This window comes from Eulemur rufifrons, chromosome 9, assembly GCF_041146395.1.
Source record: "Eulemur rufifrons isolate Redbay chromosome 9, OSU_ERuf_1, whole genome shotgun sequence".
NCBI classification, from domain to species: domain Eukaryota; kingdom Metazoa; phylum Chordata; class Mammalia; order Primates; family Lemuridae; genus Eulemur; species Eulemur rufifrons.
Genome location: NC_090991.1, coordinates 20,657,624 through 20,680,702, shown reverse-complemented (window position 1 = coordinate 20,680,702; position 23,079 = coordinate 20,657,624). Strand labels below are relative to the sequence as shown.

The 23,079-nt window shown below is 48.5% G+C and overlaps 1 protein-coding gene across 2 annotated transcripts in view; it reads left to right on the top strand.

Annotated features, from left to right (window-relative positions):
- Window positions 1–23,079, top strand: part of ASIC2 (acid sensing ion channel subunit 2) — a 999,469-nt gene that overhangs the window by 758,296 nt on the left and 218,094 nt on the right. The window lies entirely within an intron of this gene.

Genomic DNA, 23,079 nt, shown 5'->3' with positions numbered 1-23,079 from the left:
ACAGCGCCTCTCTTTGTTGCAGCTGTGCAAGGGTTAATCACTCAGTGGTCAGAGAAAGCAGCTCCTGCTTCTGAATGCCTGTGTTGTTTCTCTGCCACCAGCTGTGGTCTTGGGCTCTGCACACTCTGGCCCTGCTGGGGCTTCCTGGGGGTGGAGGAAAGCAGCCTCTCCAATAATTGGGCAGGATGCACAACTGGGAGGCTGAGCTATCTGGGTATCAGGGCCTTGGAAAAGGGACCGAAGGTTTGGGAACAGCGGCCATCGGAGGCCCATCCAGGGTCCGCTGCAAGAACAAGGAGCAATGGCCCTCTTGGCAGATGGCATGGATCAAGGGAGAGCGTCAGGCAGAATTTGGCTTGAGGCTCCACCTCTGCCCTTTCCTAGCTGTGTGTCTTGGGCAGATGCTTTGCTCTCTGAACCTCTGGCAATAATTCCTGCCTCAGAGAGCTAGGATGGAGATAGCATATGTGCAGTAACTGGCACACGCCTGGGCAGTAGTGGGCGCTCGATATTTAAAAGGCTCAATGTCTTGGCATCTGATGGTGGCAGTTATTAATTAGTATTAATATAATTATCATATCTTATCATGACCACTTACCTGAGTGGGGATAGGCTTATTTCCTAGTTTGTTCGTTCAATTAACCAACATCTATTGGGTGTCAACTATATGCCAAGTTCTGTACTGGCAGCTGAGGGTATAAAATGAAATAAGGCTTGGTGCATGTTCCCCAGGCACTTGCAGTGTTATTGAGGAAAGAGATGTGTGGACGTGTGCCAGGGCATCCAGAGGTGCTGTGTGGGCTCAGAGGAGTACCCAGATCAGCCTGGGGACACCCCAATAAGCTTCCTGGACGAGGTGATGTCTGAGCTGAACTTTGAAGGTTAAGTAGGAGTCCCAAAGTAGAGAAGAAGAGAGGACGTCACTGGAGGGGACAGCATGTCCAAATGGGAGAGCGCAGAGGCATGAAATGAGATTGAACACATAAGACCAGTTCCAGGTGGCTAAAGGGAGGGGCTGGATGTGCTGGGGTGGGGGTGGGGTCGAGGGGTGATGATGCAATGGCGTGATGGGTCCCTGGGAGCCAAACTAAAGTTTTTGAATTTTGCAGCAAAAACTCTGACTTCTTTCACTGTTGGCTGTTAGGCTGTAGAGGGAGACCTCACCTGAGTCTTAATGCCACAGCTTAACCCCACACCTTAACTTCATCAGGGGCCACTGCTCCCTGCATTCTTCCCCCTTCCTACCCGCCTTTGCAAGAGTTACCCTTGACTTCAGATTTTGGACTATTCATATGTACTAAAAGCCAAGGAAACGGCATTTGGTTTCATCACATTTTGTCACATCAAGCGAGCTGGTTGCTACTTGCCGGGACAGAAAACAAGAAATCATTTCAGCACCATATTGTTTAAAATCAGCTAATTCTGTTGAAACAGTGCTATGCCAGGCAGTCCAGTAGTTGTGAGGATGGCTAGCTTTAGGGAGTCAAGAAAGTTACTTTACTTTAGAGAAAGAGGAATAAATGAGCTAATACATGTAAAGTGCTTAGAACCATTTCTGGCACCAAGCAAACTCGCAAGAAATATGAGCTATTTCCATTATGATTATGTGCAGTGGGCATTTTGAGTGAAGGATGAAGGCAAATAGCATTGGGCAGTTGTGCTGTGCCAGATCCTGGCTGGGCATGTTGCACGTCGTCTCAATTCTTGCAATAACCCTGGCAGGTTGTTTGAGAATCCACATTTTACAAATGGGGACACTACACTTTGGGGAGCATCTGTAATCCACCTAAAGTCACAGAGCCAACAGGTGACAAAGCTGGGATTCCAACCCAAGCCCTCATGACTGCAAAGCCGTGTGTTCTTTCTGCAGCTGGATGAGGAAGGAGCAGTGTTGGTGGGAGGCGGGGGGAGGGGGGGTGTCCTGGGAAGTCCAGTCCAGCCTCAGCTTTGCCCTGGCCAGCTGGGTGACCTTGGCCTCAGGACCTTCCTCTGTAATATACAGGCATGAGCCAAATGACCAATGGGACTTAGCTGAAAAGTTCTCCATTCCAGTGGGCAGTCAGGGGAAAAGAGGGTTTAAATAGTGCAGATGGTGCGAGCCTTTCAGCCAGCCATGTCTTTTCTTTGCAGAGCTGAAACAGTGATTAAGGGGTGAATGTACAAGTTATTGAAGTGCTAGAGACAGGACGGTGATTAAATAGACATTTATACAAGGAACATGAAAAGATCTCCTCCAGTTATTTGACTTCAGGGAAATTAGTTTAGGGAATCAAATGTAAACTCTGCTCAGGTCTGCAGATATCCAAATTGACCAATGTCAGGCTGATTCTGATAGTGGCTATTTTGGGGCCACTGTGGCCAGTCATGAAGGCATCAATCAGATGTTTGCCCAGTTGAGAAGGGCTGGAAGAATAACCAGGCCATTTGCTCCGTGTGTCAGTAGCTTTCATTCTCCTAAGTGATTTGCTTGGATCAGCTGCTCAGAGATTCAATCTACCAATGCACATTAAGTGCCTACTGTGTGCCAGGCACTGAACCACAAAGATGACCATAAATCTGATCTGTTTCTGGTGCACATGCCTGCAAAGGTAGGGCAATGTGCTTTGTCAGGGTGACTGGGTCTAAAAGGAGCTGCCTTCATACAGAGAGTGGGGCTGGGGATGCAACCGCCTAGGATTTGTATTGGGCACCTGTTACATACACAGTCACATTCAAGTTTCCCAGAATCAAATGAGTGTTATGGAACCCATTTTACAGATGAGGAAACCAAGGCCCAGGGGGAGGTACAAAGTTACACAGCTGGGAGGACTCCTAGCAGCAGAGTTAGGATTCAACCAAAGATGAGTCCAGGTCCAAAGCTGATGGATGTCCTTCCCTATGACTCCATTCTGCCAACATGGAGAGATGCTGGTGAGAACAAACCCTTCCAAAGAAGATATCACTCACACTCTTCCAAGCCTGAGCTGAAGTTTTGTTGAAGCTGCTGCCATCCTGGATTCCAAGGCCTGCAACCCCAAGAAGGAAAGACAGTTCTTAAGACTACAAGGAAGAGAAGTAGGTCAGTCTATGGAGGGGGATCTACTCAGGAGTTGTGAAAAGGTTTGACGTGTGCCACAACTAAATTACCATTTTCATTCTTTCAAGGACACTGGTAACTCAAAGTCCGGGATAAGGAAATGTTGCCAAATTGAGATCCAGCTCAGGCCTGTGCTAACAAATAGATGACTCACCCATAATTGGAACATGAATTGTTGGTAAAACAAATAGAGGCTGCTAACGTACCCAGGAAGTTTGTTCTCCTGAGCGTGTCAAAGATCTCCCCTGACACCATTGTTTATACTATTAATTTGCTAAGTAAATTGTTTCCTCTGATTCCACACACATTTATTGAGCTCCTGCTCTCTACCAGGCACTTTTACATTTGTTATTTTATTTCAGCCTGACAACACACCAGAGAGGAAAGTAGTCTTTTCTCCCTAGTACAGACAAGGAAACTGAGGAACAGAGTGATTTAGTACCCAGCCCAAGGTCAAAGACAGAAGCCCTGATCTTAGGTTTCCAAAGTCAATGCTCCTTGCATTGCATCACAATTGTTCCTGATGCAGCTTTGGCCAGACAAACCTGCATTTCTAATCAGCAGAGTCTTAATTTATTGTACCTGGATAGGATGTGATAATGTACATTGCTATCTCATTTTGTCCCTGCCGCAATGGAGAGGGGAGGAGCTTGCCCAGGGTCACATGACACAGGAATGGGAGAAGAGCCAGAATTTGAACTCAGGTCTCCTAAGGGTCCATGCACTTCTTCCTCCCCCAGTTCCTCTGTTGCTGGTCAGGGTGAGTTTGAAGGGATTTTACCTGCCCCGGAAGATTTTCTTAGGGAAACAATAATGGTCTTGAGCGTACATTGTAGAAAAGCATCGATACTGAAACTGGCTGCGGAGAAGAGATGAGGAGGCTGCCTTCCCTTATCTCTGCCCAGAAACCCACCCTTCCTCCCAGGCAGGTCTGTTCCAGCACACTCCAATTGGCAGTGGATGAATGGGGAACCCTCAGGAGGGGTTCGCACTTTAGCACGTCCAGATTCCTAGGTCCTCAACTGAGATCCAACTCAGTAGGTTGGAACAGGGCCTGAGATTTGCCTTTCTAACAAGCTCCCAGTAACCCCGACAAAGTGTGGACCACCCACACTTTGAGAGACAAGGCTGGGGGCTCCTTGGAACCCATGAATGCTAAGGAGGGACCCATGTGGCTCTCTCAGGCATGTCGGATTCACTGGGTTTGTAAGTGTGTTTGTGGGATGAGCATCCCACGGTGAAGCAGGGAAGGGGAAGGGGGCCTGGGGAGGGGCGCGGGGCTCCTGGTGAACCCGGGAGGATGTGCAGGAGCAGATACATCACTGCCCCCGGGCGGCCTTCTGCCACACCAGAGCAGGGTCAACAGAGAGCCGGGGCAAAGGCCATGTAGTAGACTGCATAACCGTCCCTCAAAGATGCCCACGACCTCATCCCTAGAACCTGTCAACACATTACCTTACACAACCAAAGAGACTTTGCAGATGTGATTAAGTTAAGGATTTGAGATGGGGAGAATGCCCTGGACTGTCTGGGTGGGCCCCATGTGATCACGGATCCTTATAAATGACAAAAGGAGGCAGGAGCGTCAGAGTGAGAGGAGATGGAACCACCGAAGCAGAAGTCAGAGATTTGAAGACATGACTTCGATAGCTTTGAAGATGCAGGAAGGGGCCACGTGTCAAGGAAGGTGGGTGGCCTTGAGATACAGGAAAAGGTGCGGAGACAGAGTCTGTCCCAGTGCCCCCAAAGGAGCACAGCCTCGCCAACGCTGCCATGATTTTAGCTAGTAAGACTCATTTCCGACTTCTGACCTCCAGAACTGTAAGATAATAAATTTGTGTTGTTTGATACTATGAAGGTTTGTGGTGATTTGTTATAGCAGTGATCGGAAACTAATATAGGCATCATTTTTTTTTTTTTTTTTTTTTTTTTTGCTGTACAAAATGTTTTCTGTGACAGACCTGAATCTGCATAGAGAATCAGGCTAGGTAGTTTTGGAACAAAGTCTGTCTAAAAACCAAGAAAATAAAAGAATTTGTAACCAACAAGCATCTAGTTTCAAAAATGGCATTGGGGGTATTTTAACCACACATTCACACAAGATTGGGAATTTGGATCCCAGAAACTTACAAAGGATGTGGTTAGGGGGCATAGAAAGAAGATCACCTCAGGAGCTGGACAGACTCAAGTTCAAATCCCAGCTCTGCCAGGTCTTAGCTGGTGGCTACTAGGGAGCTGCTTCCCTTCATTGAGACCCTGTTTCCTCATTTGTAAATCACAGATACTTTCCTTGCAGGGTAGTTGTGAAACTTAAAGATAATTTATTAATCCATCAAAAAATTATTGAGACTCAGCCATAGACTAGTCTTGGTGGATAGAAGTTGAGTATAAATACAGAAGGTGTCTCTACTCTCTTGTATGTGGAAGCACAGCACAGGTATGTAGGTGCTCGATAAATGTGAGCCATCGCTGTCATCCTCGTCATCATTAAAATAGGTGACGCCCTCACTTCTTTCAAGAAAGACTTTCAAGGCCCAGGAAGAACAGCCTTCAATGGCCCTCTAGATGTCACAATGCTAGCCAGGAAACATTATGTCGTTTTCATATCACATCTCCCTGGGTAGGTCAGAGCCCTTTGGTGTTTCTTCCCCCATTCAGTACCCTGACAAAAATTATAAATCAGAGAGGGAGATTGGATCACTTAAGGTCACACCACAAGTCACTGGGGAGCTTGAAATAGGCTCTAAGGATATTTGGACTTAAGTCTACAAATGATACTTTGTATCACAGCAGTATCAGTTTCTTCCTCTGTCTTCTTCCAAAGTGTGTATTCTGACCATCCCCTTCTGATTCTGATGGCATATCTGATCTGAAAGTTGTTGATACTCTGATCTCTGGAAGTGAAGGGTTTAATCTTCTCTTGGAACCCCTCCCAACGAAAATTATTTTCCCACTTTGAAATGGCACGGGCATCCACTGTGAACTCACATCCATAAATCTAAGCCTACGGCTCAGGAAAGCAGATGAGGTTTGATTCTGCTTCTCAGCACAGTCTCACAGAGCAAATTATGGAAAGAATTTGATTTATAGGAGCACCTCAAAGGCTCTGGAGTGAGACGCGTGTTTATTCACTTTATTACCATTTATTTTACACTATCTCTTTACGCTCCCTGCACATGGATTTGAAAGACTATTTGGATAGATGCTTATGACCTGCCAGATTGCATGGCCCTGTTGAGGCTCCTGTATCTCTTTGGTGATGCTGCCAACAGTTCGGGTTGCGGGATCCTCATGCCAGCACTGGGGGTAAAGCCCAGCCTATTACAAGTGGACAAGGAGCCTCTGGCCCAGAGTTTGAGCCTGAACTTTACAAAGTCTATGTTTGTATGGTACTTGGTGTGAATTTCCAGCTGCAACTGCAGGATGTATACAGGCAGGCTTGATTTAAGATTCAAATATCTCACAACAGCTGGGGATATTTAACATCGCTATAATTACATTACATTTCTGATGGTACATGGAGTCAGAGCCTTTTTTGTTGTTGTTGAATATTCTATGAGCATCAAATATTTTAACCAGCCAGGGAAACATGACTGTGTTTTTCGCAACTAAGTAGTTTCATTTTTAAAATTCCAGCCAGGGATGAGTATCTCAGGCTTTAATCTTTTGCCATGTCTTTGGAACGGCAAGAGCAATGTCCCCTCTGCTGTGGCTGAGGAGGTCAGTTAGGTGGGCTGTGATACTGGGGAAAGGAGAAAAATGGGGCAGGAACTAGTAGGCACCCCCTGTGTGTCAGGAGGGATGGTATCAACTTGTCAAAAGTGGCATTGCTGATAAGTGATACAACTAGTGTCAGCTAGGATCTCTACAAAGGCTATTCTGGCAACTAAGGTCGAATGAGTGCCAGGAAGTGGGATGGAAAAGAGAGAAAACAAGATAAAGGAAGACCTGCTATGCACAAGGCTCTGTTATATTCATTTCATTTGTTATCTTCTTTAATCCTCAGGACAGCTCTAAGGGTTAATTACTGTTACACCCATTTTACAGATAAGGAAACCAAGGCTCAGAAGGTAAATGGGGGAAGTGGTGATGAGGACATGCATGTCACTCTCTTAGAAGATCACATTTTTATATTTAATTTACGTTGGCCCCTGGCTCCTTCACTCTCATCAGCCCCCTTCCCTGCCCTATGTTCCAAGAAGCTTAACCAGCCAACGAGGCAGGAACATACCTATTACCTTTGCTGACCTCCCTCTTCCCACCCTCTTGGAGTCATGAGTTCGCGGCATGAAGTCACAAAGCCAAGTCATTGCTGAGATGCTTATCTCTTTCCAAGGAATTTTCCAACTTCCATGCCCTTGCTCAGGCTGTTCCCTTCCCCTGGATGCCCTGATCTACCATCTCTACCTCTGCAGCCCTGTCTACTGCACATGGCTGGGTGCTCAGATGTGCCCAGAATGGGCCTGGAAGGATGCCTGAGATCCGATGATAGACTGCCTCTGAGCAGGGGCCCGGAGGATGGGTAGGCTGGGCAGGAGGGAGCTCTGCTTCTCACCCTGCATCCTTATCTATGGCCTGAGTCCTTTTAACCGGTTATATATGTGTGTATAACGTACAAAAAGTCAACACATGTGACAAAACAAAAATACTGCTTTGTTTTGTTGTTGTTTAAAAATCTCTTCTGTGGTTATCTGAGCCCATTCCTCTGTACAAATGATCTGTAAGTAAGAGATATTTTCTGCCCTTTCAACCACACTAAACTCACTCTGCCGATACCCCTCTTAGGATCATTTCCTTTCTTGGCCTTTTATTGAAACCCTATATATCCACTTGGTTTCCTTCCTTACCAACTATCACCTCCATGAGGGCAGAACCATGCCTGGCTCCGTCCTGTGGCTGCCCCAGCACCAGACACTATGCCCTGGGGGCAGCAAGTTCCCTGTCTGGATATTGAGTTGTTGCAACGGGAAATCGGACGGTTCCACCAAACTCTATTTGGACTCATTCTGTCGTTCATTAATACATTCAGTAAAGAGTTACGGAGGCCCGCGTGGGCCAGGCATTCTGGTAGATGTGGGACACAGAGGGGAATGGATTGGGTCCTTCCCCTGCAGGGTCCCCATCCTGGGGCTGTGCTTTCCAAGTCTCCCTGAGCCTCAGAGCCACAGGGAGGGCTTGTTTAAAAAAATCCCTGGCTCCAAACCAGAACTACTGAATCAGAATTTAAAGGGGAGAGGCCCAGCAACCTATGTTTAATATGCACCCCAGGTGACTGAGGATTTTAGAAACACATGGTATATTGCAGGCTGGAGGGCAGATAATATGCAAGGAAACAAACAAATGAACAAGACTGTTTCCAATATAAATAAGTGCTATGAAGGCCAAAAAATAATAATAATAATAATAATAAGAGCATCTGATAGAGGGTGGCAGGAGCTGCCTGAGGACAGGGAGCAGGGAAGGATCGATTCTCTGGGGAAGTGACATCTTTGTTGAGACCTGGAAGATGAGAAGGGAGAAGCTCCGCAGGGACAGGGAAAAGCATTCCAAACAGGGGGAACAGCAAACCAAAAGCCCTGAGTCGGGGAAGGATCTGCCTCCTTCCTTCCAACACTGGAAAACCCAGGTCCAGCAGCTCAGTCTCTGGTTCTTTGTATCGTGGGTACATCTGGCTCCCTCCAAAGTGTGGCCGCCTCTCACCCACACGCAGTGTGAGAGAGCAGCAGGATTCTAGCAGTTCTGGAAATACTGACCTCCGGAATGCTAATGTAATGTAGCCTTAGGCTGAACTTTCCTTTAAAAAATAACTCCAAGAGAGTGGAAAAAAACTGCAGCACAAAGAATCCAATCACACATCCCTGTCTAAGGGCAGCTCGGTGAGGCCAGCGGAGCCAGGCCCTTACTTTGGAGTACTACATTCCAGGTAATTAGAACCACAGTTCTCTGCTGATTAATCTTCATAAGGGCGAAGGTCTTAAGCCTTTGATGTTCAGATAGAGTTTCCTTATTCGGCCTGTAAAGTGCTAGGTCAGATGGCTTGTTGCCCACAGCAAAAACAGACCCCTTCCCCGGCTTCGTGTTGCACAGGGAACTTGCAGATCTTTCACTTCTGTTCATCTTCGTGGTAACCATGTGACACAGAAAAGCACACAGTGTTGTTCCTATTTTACAGATGGGACAACTGAGGCTCAGGGAGGAGCATTGACTCGCCCAAGGTTACCCAGCTGGTGCCAGAGCCAGGTTAGTTCTGTCTCCTGCTGCATTGCTGGCTCATGCTGGGGAATCGCTACTAGGAGTCTAAATCTGTCCTTCTGCAAGTCTCAATGTCACTGTCACCTCCTGGAGGAAGTCTTCTCTGATCCCAGTAGAGGGCATTGTGAAACCTGGTTGGGGAGTTGAATCCTTGACCGGGAGGGCCCACAGCGGTGCCTGGGTTACCTACAGACAAGATCCCTCAAATTTCAATACCTTTTACATGGTGCGTGAGAATCACCTGGGGATACTGTGAAAATGCAGATTCTGTTTCAGCAAGTGGGGCCTGAGGTCCTGCATTTCTGACAAGCTCCCAAGTGACACCAATGCCACAGGTACATGGGGCACACTTTCTGTAGCTAGGATCTACAAGGCTGGAGGAGAAAACAGCATGGAGTAAGAGAGAAAGAAGGACCTCTGGCCCTAGACAGACCTGGGTGCCTGACACTTTATTGTGTGCTACAATGAATCCTCCCTTTTGGACCGAGTTCAAGGTGGGCCTATCTAGTCCTGAAACCTGCGCTGAGAAGCAAAGCCACTTCTCCTAGACTAGACCTTCAGGCTGCTGCTCTTTAGAAATGCAGACAGCGCAGCAATTGGTAAGTCTCTATTAGGGATAACTCTTTCCTTTGTCTTTACGTGATACCGAAACAACAAGTCATTGAGAGGGACCTTGTGAATGGAGAAATGGCAACAGAGTCACATACCTGCAAAATGAGTTCCCCCCAAGGATGAGCCGCGAGATATTTCTGCTCCGTTTTCTGATTTTGTAGATATCAGTGGACGTGTCTGTGGGTCCGTGAGGGGTGGGAATCCAAGGTGAAGCTCTGGCTCGATCACAGTAATCAGTTTTTGTGTTTGAGAAGCACGTTGCTACTGGGGAGGAGAAAGCCTTCAACTGAGGGAGCTATGCCAGTAACAGGGCATTTCTAGGTAATGCAGCTAGAAGCCTGCGCTTTTGTTGCTGTAAGTCCCTTAGTTAAAACTGCTAAGGCTGCTCGCAAACCATGCCTTAGACTATTCATTCGATTCATACCCTTATTTGTTTTTTTTTTTTCATTTGTTCCTTTGTTCGTTGTTTTATTCATTCATTGATTGACAGCTTCATTTCCTCATTCATACATTTATTGAGAACCTTCTATATACCAGGCACTGTGCCGGGCACTAATTATAACAAAGTGAATCCACTCCAAGTCATCAATTCAATCTCCCTGCTCCCGTAGTATGCTGTAGCCAGGCAACAGACTAGACCCTCAGTGGCCTCTCTAGTTTAGTGCTGAAAAACTGGCCCATCCATTTGTCATCTTTAGTCTGAGACTCTGCCCTGCTTTAAGATGTCGCGTGATTCTGTTCTACAAGGTAAGGCCAAGCACCCAGGAAATCTCCAATTCTTGCCCCTACACATCATGCATTCTGGCTTGTTGAGCTGCTTGTTGTCCCTGAATCTGCCATGCTCTTCCGAGCCTTTGCATATGCTGTTCCCTCAGTCTGGAATGTCCTGCCACCCCCTGGTCTGCCTTGTGCTGCATACGGCCACGGGTGCCCTGAGAGACTTTGCCCTGGAGTGGGTAAGAGTGAGGGCTCGGGGCTCAAGTCCTGACTGTTCCATGGACAGCGTCTATCCAGCAGTTTCACATCTTTGTTTGGATTTGCACAACAGCTCCAGGGGAAGGTAGCAGAAGAGTCGCAAATCCCAGACGAGTGGAGCGACTTTCTCAAGGTCACAAAGCTAGGAAGAGGCCAGGTCTCAGCTACAATTTAGCTCTTTCACTCCCTGTTCGGGGCTGATGCTAGTCTACAACGTACACAGAAAAGACGTCGGCCACTGGGAGTCATTAGTTAATACCTATAGGGCATGTTTATGCCTTTCTACCGAAGCCTAGAAGAATCTGCTCTGGCCAGACACGGAAGCTGCAGAGGAGAGCTGAGGTTATGGTGTGATGATTCAGATTTCAAAAAAAGCAGGTTTTGCCTGAGATATTTAAATAACTCAGAGTTACTGCTGCCCCATGCAGGAGAGGACAACCAGGCAGTGGTATATGACTTCTGGGTGGGAGGGGAGTCGTGTGGGAGGCAGGAGTCAGGCTTCCAGAGAGAAATTACCATTTCGTATTTATTACTTTGGCTCGAGGGAGTGCCGCAGGGACAGGCTTGCTAATACATTAGATAATGGCCTCAGCTCCCCACTTCAGTTTGCAGTGCGGGGACAGCCCAGGTGCAGACTTGCAGGACACCATCCGGCCCAGGCCTCCCAGGTGCCTGGGGCTCTCTCTGGGGGCTTGAGGTGCTGGTGAGGAGGGGTGGGGTAGTGGGAGAAGGGAGGGGGCTCTCCATCCTCAGATACCAGGGGACACCAGGATCATCTGGTCCCTGTGCCCACACCTGTAGAGCAAAGGGAGTGGAGGAGGAGTCCCGAGCTGGGAACCAGAAGACCAGAGCCGCACTGTGCCACTGACTGCTGGGCGGCCCCGGAGCCATAGCTGCCCCTCTCTGGGCCTCTCGTGCCCATCTGGAAAATAAAGGAGATCGTAAATCGGTACTTTTCAACTCTGGCTGCACGTTAGAATCACCTAGGGAAATTGTTTTTAAAAATTACTAAAGCCCAAGCTCAACCCCTAGAGATTCTGATTTTGTTGACTTGGGGTTGAGCGCAGACATGAGTATATTTTAGGCACAGTTGCGAGTCCGGCTAAAACATAGCCGAGTAGATTCACTGATCTACACAGTCTCTCTTAGGGTGGACATTCTAGGAGTCAGAAAAAGACAACAAGTCAGTGGCCTTGAGATCCAGGGTCACTTGCTTCTGTATTTGGATTTTTACTATCAATGATCCATACCAGCCCAAGTCTCCCCCGCCTGCCCAGGGAGATTCCCTCTTCCCGGTGAATGTGGGAGAGCTGTACGCCAGGAGGCAGGAGGCTCGGCTCTGTGGCCAGGGGTCAGCTAACTGGGATCCCGGGCCCCAATTTCCTCACCCCTAGATCATGAGAAAGCGGCTGGAGCTGACCGACCTGCTAGCAGGCGTCGGATCGGAGCTTGTTTTGTGCTGCCCTCTAGTTTACAAAGGGCTTTCCCACGCAGTGCCTGACAGTAGAGATTGCTATTCCTGTTTCATAGATGAGAAGACAGAGGCGCAATGTGAGCGGGTAACTTGCCCAAGGCCATCCAGCCAGTAAGAAATGGAACCAGACAGATGTCAGTTTGAATCCTAGTAATGCCGCTTCCAAACTAATGTTGACTAGTCTGTAAACTTTTCTGTGCCTCGGTTTCCTTCTTTGTAAAATGGACAGAATCTCTACAGAGCAGTTGCGAGGAGGAAAAGCGGTAACCAGGCAGGGCTCCTTGCAGAGCCCGGCACAAAGCAGATAATCAGCTGGTGTTTCCTTCCTCCTCCCTCCCTCTGCAGTTTCTCCCAGTCTCCCCTTATTCCTTTTCCCTCCCTGCTAGTTTTTGAACTCTGCAAGGAATGGGACCTTGAGGGGCAATTCACTGCGTATGACCTTGAGCAAGTTGTTCCATCGCTCTGTGCCTTCATTGCCCCGTCTGTAAAATGGGGATAGGAGTGGTATTTGTGATTACGATTCTGATGGGTTGAGAGGACAGCTCTGGCACGGAGCTCCGAGTGTGCTCCTTCTGCTTCTTCACAGCCTCGCTTCTCCCCGCGGGGCCGTGGCATGGGGAGTACTTCCCGCCTCCACCGCCTCCAGTGGGCGTTTGGTGAACAAGGGAGTGACCCCCCCAGGCAGAGGCACGGTAAACAAGCACATCCTCCCAGGTCCTTGCTGTGTCCTCAGCTGTGACAGCTCTGCTGAGTACACACGGTCCCCCGGCTCCTGGGTGGAGAGCAGCAACCCTCTACCAGGGGATTGCTTACCATCTCAAGATGGAAAAAAAAAAAAAGGAAAAAGCTGTAAATATAGAGGATTCATCTGTGATAAGTCATGGTTAGAAACCCCAGCTATATAACTCTTTAATTCTCCACTCCAGCTTGTAAGCCATGCAGTAAAAACAGTCACTAGTAATTTATTTTTTCTTTTAATTTTGTGATTTTTTTTTCCTTTAACCAACCAAAAAGTCCTCCTAAACTCACCTTAAGCTTTTATTTTTTTTTCCTTTTAACAGTCATAAAATATTTCCGTGGATTATAATGTAAAAGCAATCCTCTCTCCTCCATTGCCACATTGAAAATGTACAGACCTTGGGGAAAATTTATTTTCTTTATTTTTTTTTTTTTTTTTTTTGAGACAGAGTCTCTCTCTGTCATCCAGGGCAAGAGTGCAGTGGCATCAACCTAGTTCACAGCAATGTCAAACTACTCCTGGGCTCAAGCAATCCACCCGCCTCAGCCTCCTGAGTAGCTGGGACCACAGGTGAGCACCACCACGCCCAGCTGATTTTTCTATTTTTAGTAGAGATGGGGTCTTGCTCTTGCTCAGGCTGGTCTTGAACTCCTGAGCTCAAGGGATCCTCCCACCTCCACCTCCCAGGGTGCTAGGATTACAGGTGTGAGCTACCACACCCGGCCAATTTCTCAAGCAGGTGTTGATAAAACAGGAGTGAGTCCTAGGCTCTGTTTAGGTCACCTGTGTCCAGGTGACAGAGGAGGCTGGCATGGAGGGAGGCAGCTCTGCATGTGATCCAAGCATTGGGTTGGAGTCACTTCTCTTTCAACTTGGAGCTGGATGATTTCAAGCAAGTGGATTCTTCTTTGGGCTCAGTTTTTTCACTTGTAAAAGGTGGACACATTGAGATTGAAGAAACTATTGGACATCCTAGTACTGGTAGTTGGGCATATAAACCTGGAGCTCCAGGGGAGGTCAGGGGTTGGGAGTCATGGATGGAATGGTGGGATTGAGCCACAGGGACTGGATGGGATCACGTAAGTTGAGCGTGTAGACAGAGAAGGGCAGCAGGCAGAGCACTGGGCCCTGGACTCACCAATATTCAGGGGTCAGAGAGCAGAGGAGCTGGAGATGGGGATGAGAGGGAACAGTCAGGGAGGTAGGAGGGACACCCAGTGGGCACTGACATAGAAAGAAGCCTGAGGGAGAGGGCACCACGGGGGCCATGGCCAGCTCTGTGCAGCCAGCAAAGGGCAGGCCTCACCACTACTCAAAAGTGGGAGGAGTGCAGCGTAGAGCTTGTAAGCATCGGTTTTGGAACCAGGTGCACTTGAACTCAGGTCCTGATGCTGCCGTGTCTTGGCTTTCCGACCTTGGCCGACCTCTAACTTCTTTGATCTTTAGCTTCCTCCTCCGCATGCCATTATTGTGCAGTTTAAATGAGACAATGTCTTCAAAGTGCTTAGCTCTGGGCCTGGCACATAGTAGGTGCTCAATATACAGAAGCTGTTTGTATTCTTCCTGGAACTGTTCAAGTGGGTAGAGTCACTGTCAGTCAGACGTACTGCAGAGGGGCCCAAGTTAGGAAGGGGATATTTCAGTTGGGCAATCCAGCCTTCACTCAGGGTTGGAAATGAAGTTATCTTGAAGGCTCAGACTGGTAACGTGAGGCTGCAGTCCCCACCCTCTGGGCCGCAGCCTGGCACTGGTCTGTAGCTTGTTAGGAACCAGCCACTACATATCACCACCTGAGCTCTACTTCTGCACCCCTAGCGCCCATCAGTGAAAAAACTGTCTTCCGTGAAACCGGTCCCTGGTGCCAAAAACGTTGGGGATCATAGACACAAGGCGTGGCCAGGTGGAAACAAATAGGGCCAGGAAGGCCACTGGCCAGCCAGAGCACACACACCCTGCCTAGAGGCCTCCTAGTTTCAAATGTTTACAGCCCCACGTGGGCCAGATGAAACCCATTCTCAGGCCCAGAACAGCTCACGTGAGACCCCTTTTAGGTGATGCTAGACCAGAGAAGAATTTTAAACAGAGTGTATGGGATTGACAGGATCAGATTTGCATTTCAGAAAGACCACGGTGGCAGCAGCGCAGGGAGAGGAAGGGAGGGGGCGCGGGTCTAGTCCAAGGCAGGGAGAGAAGCCAGGAAACTGCACTCAGGTGAGAGGGGCCCGGGATGAGGAAATGGGCTCATTATAACATAATTACCTCTATAATCAGCATGCAGGCGTGTTATTTCGAAATGTAAAGATGATTATACGATTAAAGGCTTTTTTCCTTTTAATGGAAATAACTTGCCAACCTGGGGGTTTGGGTGAGCGGTTGGAGGAAAAGGTAAGGTATTAATTTTTAACCAATTGATTTGGCAATGAATTAGTATATTGATTCAAAAAATCATTCACTGTGGACAGTAAAAGTTGTAAATGAGATTAGCGTCTGGTTAGAGTGAAAGCTAAGTGAAGGGACCCAGGAGGCTTCCTCGTTAGACTGCAGAGCAGGTTTCGGTTTTGCAGGCGTGGAGAGGAAGGAGCTCTGGCCCTGCCGGTGGAGGCTGCTGGGCCCAGGTAGCTGGCTGGAGGGAGTGGGCTCAGACGGGAAACTCCCCCTCTGATCGCTCTGAAGAATTAACAATTAAGCAATGACATGGTCTAAGCTAACCAAACACAGAAAATAATTCTACCACTATCCCCAGTGTTTTTAAATACACAAACTAGAGGAAGGAAGGAGGGAAGGAAAGAAGGGAGGAAGGAGGGAGGGACGGAAGGAAAGAAGGAAGAGAGAGAGGGAGGAAGGAAGGAAGGAAGGAAGGAAACCTTAGGTTCCAGAAACAATGAGGGACCTTAAAACCAAGGTGGTAAACACACAACTGGTTTCCTGGGGGCCTAAGGGACCAGATCAGAGGCTCCAGGCCAGGAGACTGGTGTGTGTTGGGGATAGGGAAGGGTGGTTATCACCTGAGATCACCTGAGACAGGGCCCCTGCATAAAGGACTCTTAAGGAGCTGTATTTTCTGTTAAAGGAAAAGGAGAAAAGTCCATCCAGAAGCCCAAGGAACCTAGGGGTCTGCTAGGGGTCCTTGGTGGCAGTTCTAGACAAATCTGCAAGAACTAAAGTCTGCAAGCCTGCAGTATGAGTGAGTGTGGGGTCTGGATTCATGCTACCCACATGGTGTAAGAATCTCAAGTCAAACATCAACAAAACATCATCTGCATCTGTTGAAATATGGGACCCCGGGAAAAGTAAGTAGCCAGAATAGCTCTTTTAGGGCATTGCTCACAATGCAGGACACATGGGCACAGAGAAAAGACATGACAAAGCTACACCTGTTTGTGGGCTCATTAAAGGTAGTACTAGGATGGACCTGTCTCATTCCACCCCCTTCCTCTGTAGGAGTGGAAGCTAAGTCCCATGGAGGTGCATGGACTTGCCCAAGGTCACACAATGTGTTAGTGTTAGGCAGTGTGGGGTGATAGAAAGAGCAAGGGTACTGGTGTTGGTAAGACCTGGGTATGAATCTTGGATCTTCCATTTAGTAGACGTGACCTAGGTCAAGCTGCCTAAATTTTCTGAGCCTGTTTCCTTATCTGCAAGATGGGTTGCACCTACTTTGTAGGATGGCTGGGAAATAAGGGAGATCACTTTGGTAAAAGTGCTCAGAATGGTGCTCAGTGTTCTATATGTGTTGGTGTCCTTTAAACTTTGCTCTTAAAACATCCCCTCCACAGAGCCCTCCCACTAAGCCCCAGCTGGCCCTGATGACTTTTCTTTATCTATACAGGGCCACCCGTGTTCTGTTACTTAGCACTAGATTGCTTGCTGTTATAGAATTAATTTTTTAACTCCAAATCATGGCTTTTGCAGTTCCCTTTAACTTTGTGTGCTTTTTCTGTCCTCACTTATTTCCAACTGGTCCTCAAGTCTCCAACAATAGACTGGGGAATAGATGGATAGATGTGTGAATAGATGGATGACTGGATGGATGATGGATGAATGGATGGATGGATGGATGAGTGAATGGATGGATGGATGAGTGGATGCATGATGAATGAATGGGTGGATGGATGAGTGAACAGACAGATGGATGGATGGATGGATGCGTGGATGGATGGATGGATGGATGAGTGGATGAATGTGTGGATGGATGAGTAGATGGATGATGGATAAGTGGATGGATGATGGATGAGTGGATGGATGGGTGGATGAGTGGATGCATGATGAATGAATGGGTGGATGGATGAGTAGATTGATGGATGGATAAGTGAATAGATAGATGGATGGATGGATGAATGTATGTATGGATGGATGGATGATGGATGAATGAGTGGATGGATGGATGGATGAATGAGTGGATGGATGGAAGGAGGGATAAGTGAATAGATGGATGAGTGGATGGGTGATGGATGAATGGGTGTAGGGATGAGTGGATGGATGGATGGATGAGTGAATAGATGGTTGGATGGATGGATGAATGAGTGGATGGATGGACGGGTAAGTGAATAGATGGATGAGTGGATGGATGAATGTATGTATGGATGGATGGATGATGGATGAATGAGTGGATGGATGGATGGATGGATGAGTGGATGGATGGAAGGAGGGATAAGTGAATAGATGGATGAGTGGATGGGTGATGGATGAATGGGTGTAGGGATGAGTGGATGGATGGATGGATGAGTGAATAGATGGTTGGATGGATGGATGAATGAGTGGATGGATGGATGGATGGATGGGTAAGTGAATAGATGGATGAGTGGATGGATGAATGGGTGGATGGATGAGTGGATGGATGGATAAGTGAATAGATGGATGAGTGGATGGATGATGAATGAATGGGTGGATGGATGAGTGGATGGATGGATGGATGGATGAATGAGTGGATGGATGAGTGGATGGATAAGTGAATAGATGGATGAGTGGATGGACGATGAATGAATGGGTGTATGGATGAGTGGATGGATGGATGAGTAGATGGAGGGATGGATGACTAAATGGATGGATGGCTGGATGGATGAATGAGTGGATAGATGGATAAGTGAATAGATGGATGAGTGGTTGGATGATGAATGAATGGGTGGATGGATGAGTGGATGGATGGATAAATGAATAGATGGATGTGTGGATGGATGAAGGATGAATGGGTGTATGGATGAGTGGATGGATAGATGAGTGAATAGATGGAGGATAGATGAGTGGGTGGATGGATGAGTGGATGGATGATGGATGAATGGATGAGTGGATGGATGATGGATGGATGGATGAGTGGATGGATGGATAAATGAATAGATGGATGTGTGGATGGATGAAGGATGAATGGGTGCATGGATGAGTGGATAGATGGATGAGTGAATATATGGATGGATAGATGAGTGGGTGGATGGATGATGGATGAATAGATGGATGGATGAGTGGATGGATGATGAATAGATGGGTGGATGGGTGATAGGTGGATGGACGGTGGATATCAGTTGGGGTATGTTGGTTGTAAACAATAGATAGACACTGACTCTGGATAAATCAAGCAAAAAGGATTATATTGGAAGGATATCTGATTGCTTACAGAACTAATAAAAAGGCTGGAAAATCAGGCTGAAAAAAGGCAAGAACTGACATACAGTGGCAGTAATCACCTCTCTGTCAGGTCAGGACCATGTCCCTGGAATGAATGAACACCAGGCATTTTTCATGCCCAGGCCTAAATGTATTCAAGAGTCAAAGTCCTGGGAGAAAGAATCCAGTTAATGTGGCTTGGGTCACATGTCCCTTGATTCATTCAGACCTCTGTGCATGCATCGTGAGGCACAGATAATTTCCTAAAAAGAAATTAAGATCCTGAGGCCAAAGAAGAGAGAATAGCTGGTGGATGCTCAGAACCCAGCCACCACCTCCAGCAAGGGAATGGATGGATCCTCAGTTCCCTGAGGCAGCACCAGTGACTGTGTTTCCGTTTGCCTCTTTCCATCTCCCTCATGCTCCACTCATGCTTCATCCTCCCCTCACCAGGCCTGCCCCCTCCCCCAACCCTGTCCCCGAAGCACAGTCCCTTCCTACCTCCTGCAAGAGGCCTTTGTGTCTCCCCAAGCCCATGCTACTTATTCCTTTCCCTGAACTCCGATTGCCCCTGCCGTCAGCACGGCGCCAGAATTATCCTTCACTGCAACCTACTCGCTGTTCACCCTCAGGGTGTGGGCTCTGCTCTAAGTCTCCTGAAAGCAGAAGGCTTGGCACTCTTGACTTCTGTCCCAGCACAGTGTTGGGTTCAGAGTCAGTGACCAATGAATGTGTGGCAATTAATGATCAATGAGCGTGTGTGGCACAGGGTCATCAGCTACATCATCGGACCCTCAAAGTGATTCAGGCCTGGCATTGTTTGAGAGTTCAATCAGCCGGGACCCAAAGAGCTGGCTTATCCAAAGTTGCACAACTAGTGAAAGACAATTGTAGGCCTGGAAGCCAGCTCTTATTATTCCCAGTCCAAACCAACACTCCTTGCTGCCTCGGGGGTGTGTGTGTGTACATGTGCGTGCATATGTGCATGTGTGCATGCATTGTATGCATGTGTGTGTGTGTCCCAGCCCTCTCAGTAGGTACTCGCCAAGTACCACGTTTGCCATTGTAACTCCTCGGTCAGTGGTTGTTTAATTAATTAATCGAAGCCCGGCTGGATGGCACCCATGTGCTCTTCATCTTGTTCCTGCCCCATCCTTGCCCAAACTTCTGCCCCTCTTAGGGCCCTTTGCTCAGTGACCAGCCAGGAGATGTTGATTGATTACTCCTAAAACTTCGTTTCTCTTGAGAATCAATGAATTTCAAAAAGTGGAAGATTTGTTGAGTCCCCAGAGAATCAACCAAATCCTTGTGTCACCAGAATCACTCCAAGCAGGCTCCTTTGTCAGCCACCCCACCTCTCTCTGCTGTTCATGCTACTTGAAAAATTAGTTGGTGTGCTGGAAATAAAGTCACAGGGAGCCAACATTTTGACAAGGTAATGGTCCCCTGCCTTCCTTGACATTTGCGAGGGAGTCGGAGTCCATTATAATGTCACGATGGCGTGCGCCATTGACGTCTCATTGAATAATTAAAAGGCAGTTTAATCATAGCGATCATCCACTTAGTGTCTGGATCCAGATGTCGGGGATGCATGTTCAGGGGACAGCAGGGTTGTGTAGATGGGGGACTAGCCCCAAAGCTGGGGCTCAACCGAGACCACCGGGCAGCAGCGTCTGCCACCTGTGCTGCAACTCGGTGTGAGGGGTGAAGGGCAGGCAGCTCCAGACCCCTGCAGCTCCCCCTTACCAAAGAAGAAAAGAAAAAGAAGGAAAGAAAAGGTTTTCCACTCACTTTCACTTCTTCAAACTAAATGCAGGAACAGATTTTCTTCTTGACCCAAATGAAAAACTGCCAGTCTGTTGTTTTCATTCATCACAAATAGTTTGTGCTGGAAGGGAACTTCGTTTTCATTCTTTCATAAGGCAGATATTTATTGAGCGCCTGCTCTGCATCGGGCATTGTTCTCGGTGCTATGGAGACAACCACAGGAGGTGCTGCTCCCAGGGGGCTTGTGTTCTGGTGGGGGAGCAGGATAAAAACACACGTGTGCTGTGCGTGGCACTAACACGGGGGGTGTAGCAGAGGGCGACTGGGTGACTGTGTTCAGTTACATGGTCAGGGTAGGGGTGTCAGGGAGCAGCAGTGTAGACGAGGTCTGAATGGCGAGGCATAGAATGTGGGAAGTTCCCTGGGAGAACACTCCGGCAGAGGGAACAGTTAGTGAAGAGGCTCTGGGTGGGAAGGAATGGGACATGCTCAAGGACCGGCAAGAGGACCACCGTGGAGTGGGCCAGGAGAGGGGGAGGCAGCTGGGGCCAACTCAGGTGGGCTTCCCAGGCCAGCATCGGGAATTCGGGCTTCAGTCTCCATGTGATGGGAAACTCAAGATGGAGTTGAGCAGAGAAACAATGTGCTTTGAACATAGAGACCTTATATTTAAGAGAATGAATCACACCCTCATTCTCCCAACTCTGTTCCTCTTCCTTGCCTGGCTTGGTGCTGGCTGCTGGGAGACACAGCAACGAATGAGAGAGCTGTCCTCCAGGAGCTCCCTGCCATGTGGGGAAGACAAAGGAATGAACAGACAGTGACCACTAGTAAAAGATATCCTGGGATGGAGGTAAGCCCAGGACTGCAGGAACCAGAATCAAGTCACCTAATCCAGGAAGGCTTTCTGGAGAGGTGGCCCCATGCTAAATCTCAAGGCAAATAACGAAGTAGAGAACATTGCAGGCAGTGAAAACAGCCCAGGCAAAGGAGCCCTCAAAAAATGGTACACCTGGAAATTCCAAGGAATCTGTTAGCACTGGAGTCATGTGACCCAGAGAGGTCAAGACACTCAGTGAAGGTCACACAGCATACAATTCTTCACCTTTAGTTCCTTCTTTATTCCCCTCCAATGAAGTCGGCCACAGTCAGGTGGTCAGAGCATTTGTCCAGGTGGGATGCCCATAACCGTTCCTAGCTGGTGCTAAGACCAGGCAGAGTTCACAGTCAGCTGGGCCAAAAATACTTGTTTCTCCACGTATGTGTGATTCTGACTTGGCTCTTGCTTCTTTCCAATTGTTGCCCTTCCCAAGAACTGTTCGAACCCTAGACTCATAGCCTCAAGCCAGGATGGTCCAGATGTCATGCTATCCACACCCTTATCCCCACCAACAATGTTACAGCTGGGAAACCCAGGCCCAGAGAAGAGAACTGAGTTAGCCCAGGCCACAGACACACCGAGACCCAAACACTGATCTCTTCACTCCTGATCTGATGTTCTGGGAAACAGTTCCTCAGCAGGAGTAAGGCAGGATCAGAGAAACACAGCAGCCGCCCCTACTGTACGTCATGAACGACACAGGTGGCCTGGCAGGGAGGGACAGCGCCAGAGTGACTCCAAGCATAGGTGAGGCATCAGGCAGCTCGCGTTCCATTGCCACCTCCACTATTTACCAGCTGCGTGACTTGGGGAAAGTTACCTCACCTCTCTGTGCCTTGGTTTTCTCATCTGTGAAATGAGAGTGGTCACCCTTGCTTCATAAGGTTATTGAGGATTCAGTGCTTTCTACACGCAAAGCACTTAGAGTCATGCCAGGCACGTAGTGAGGGCTTGCACCAGGGTGGCCTGTGCTCGTCTCTGAGCCCCAGGAACAGCTGCCATCGAAGATCCCACAGTGTGCCAGGCACCATCCTGGGTACTTTCCTCATGTCTGTGTGGTGGTGACACCATAGCTTGTGAAGTGGTAGACAAGTGTCATGCCCCTGTGGATTGGCTCCACTCACGTGGTCTCATTCGCCCGTCACAGTAACCGTGTGGGGTGGGCTTTGTAGATGCAGAAAGCGAGGCCCAGACCTTCCCTCCACTCTCCACCATGCATCCCCTTCCCAGGGCCTTGCATCCTGGGGACCTATTAATACTCAGCTGGTGTCACCTGAGACTTCCAGCCCCACCCTCTGTCCGGTGAAGAGAAGGAGGGAGAGAGAAACTGTGCCCTGTGCCTCAGGAACTCTGCTGTGAGCAGAAGAGGGGGAGACAAGGCTTTGCAGCAGGCACACCACCCCCCCCTTCACACACCCAGATCTGTACAGATGCTTCCAGGCCTGGTAACGGAGTTGCATTTGCTCCTGCTGCAGAGCGCCGACTCTGGGTTCCGAAAGGGTCCTTCACTGATGGCCAGAGCCCAGGCAGAGCAGGAGCAAGTGCAGCTGGGGCCAGAGAGGGGAGGCCCCACCCCAGAGACGGTCTAGGTCAGGGATTGCGAGGAGCCTCTGGAGATAGGAGTGCTGGCTCCAGCCTGGATGTGCACAGGGCTCCAGCCCCCTCGGCCCAGCTCAGCTCCGGCCAGAGCATCTCTGCTTTGGTCT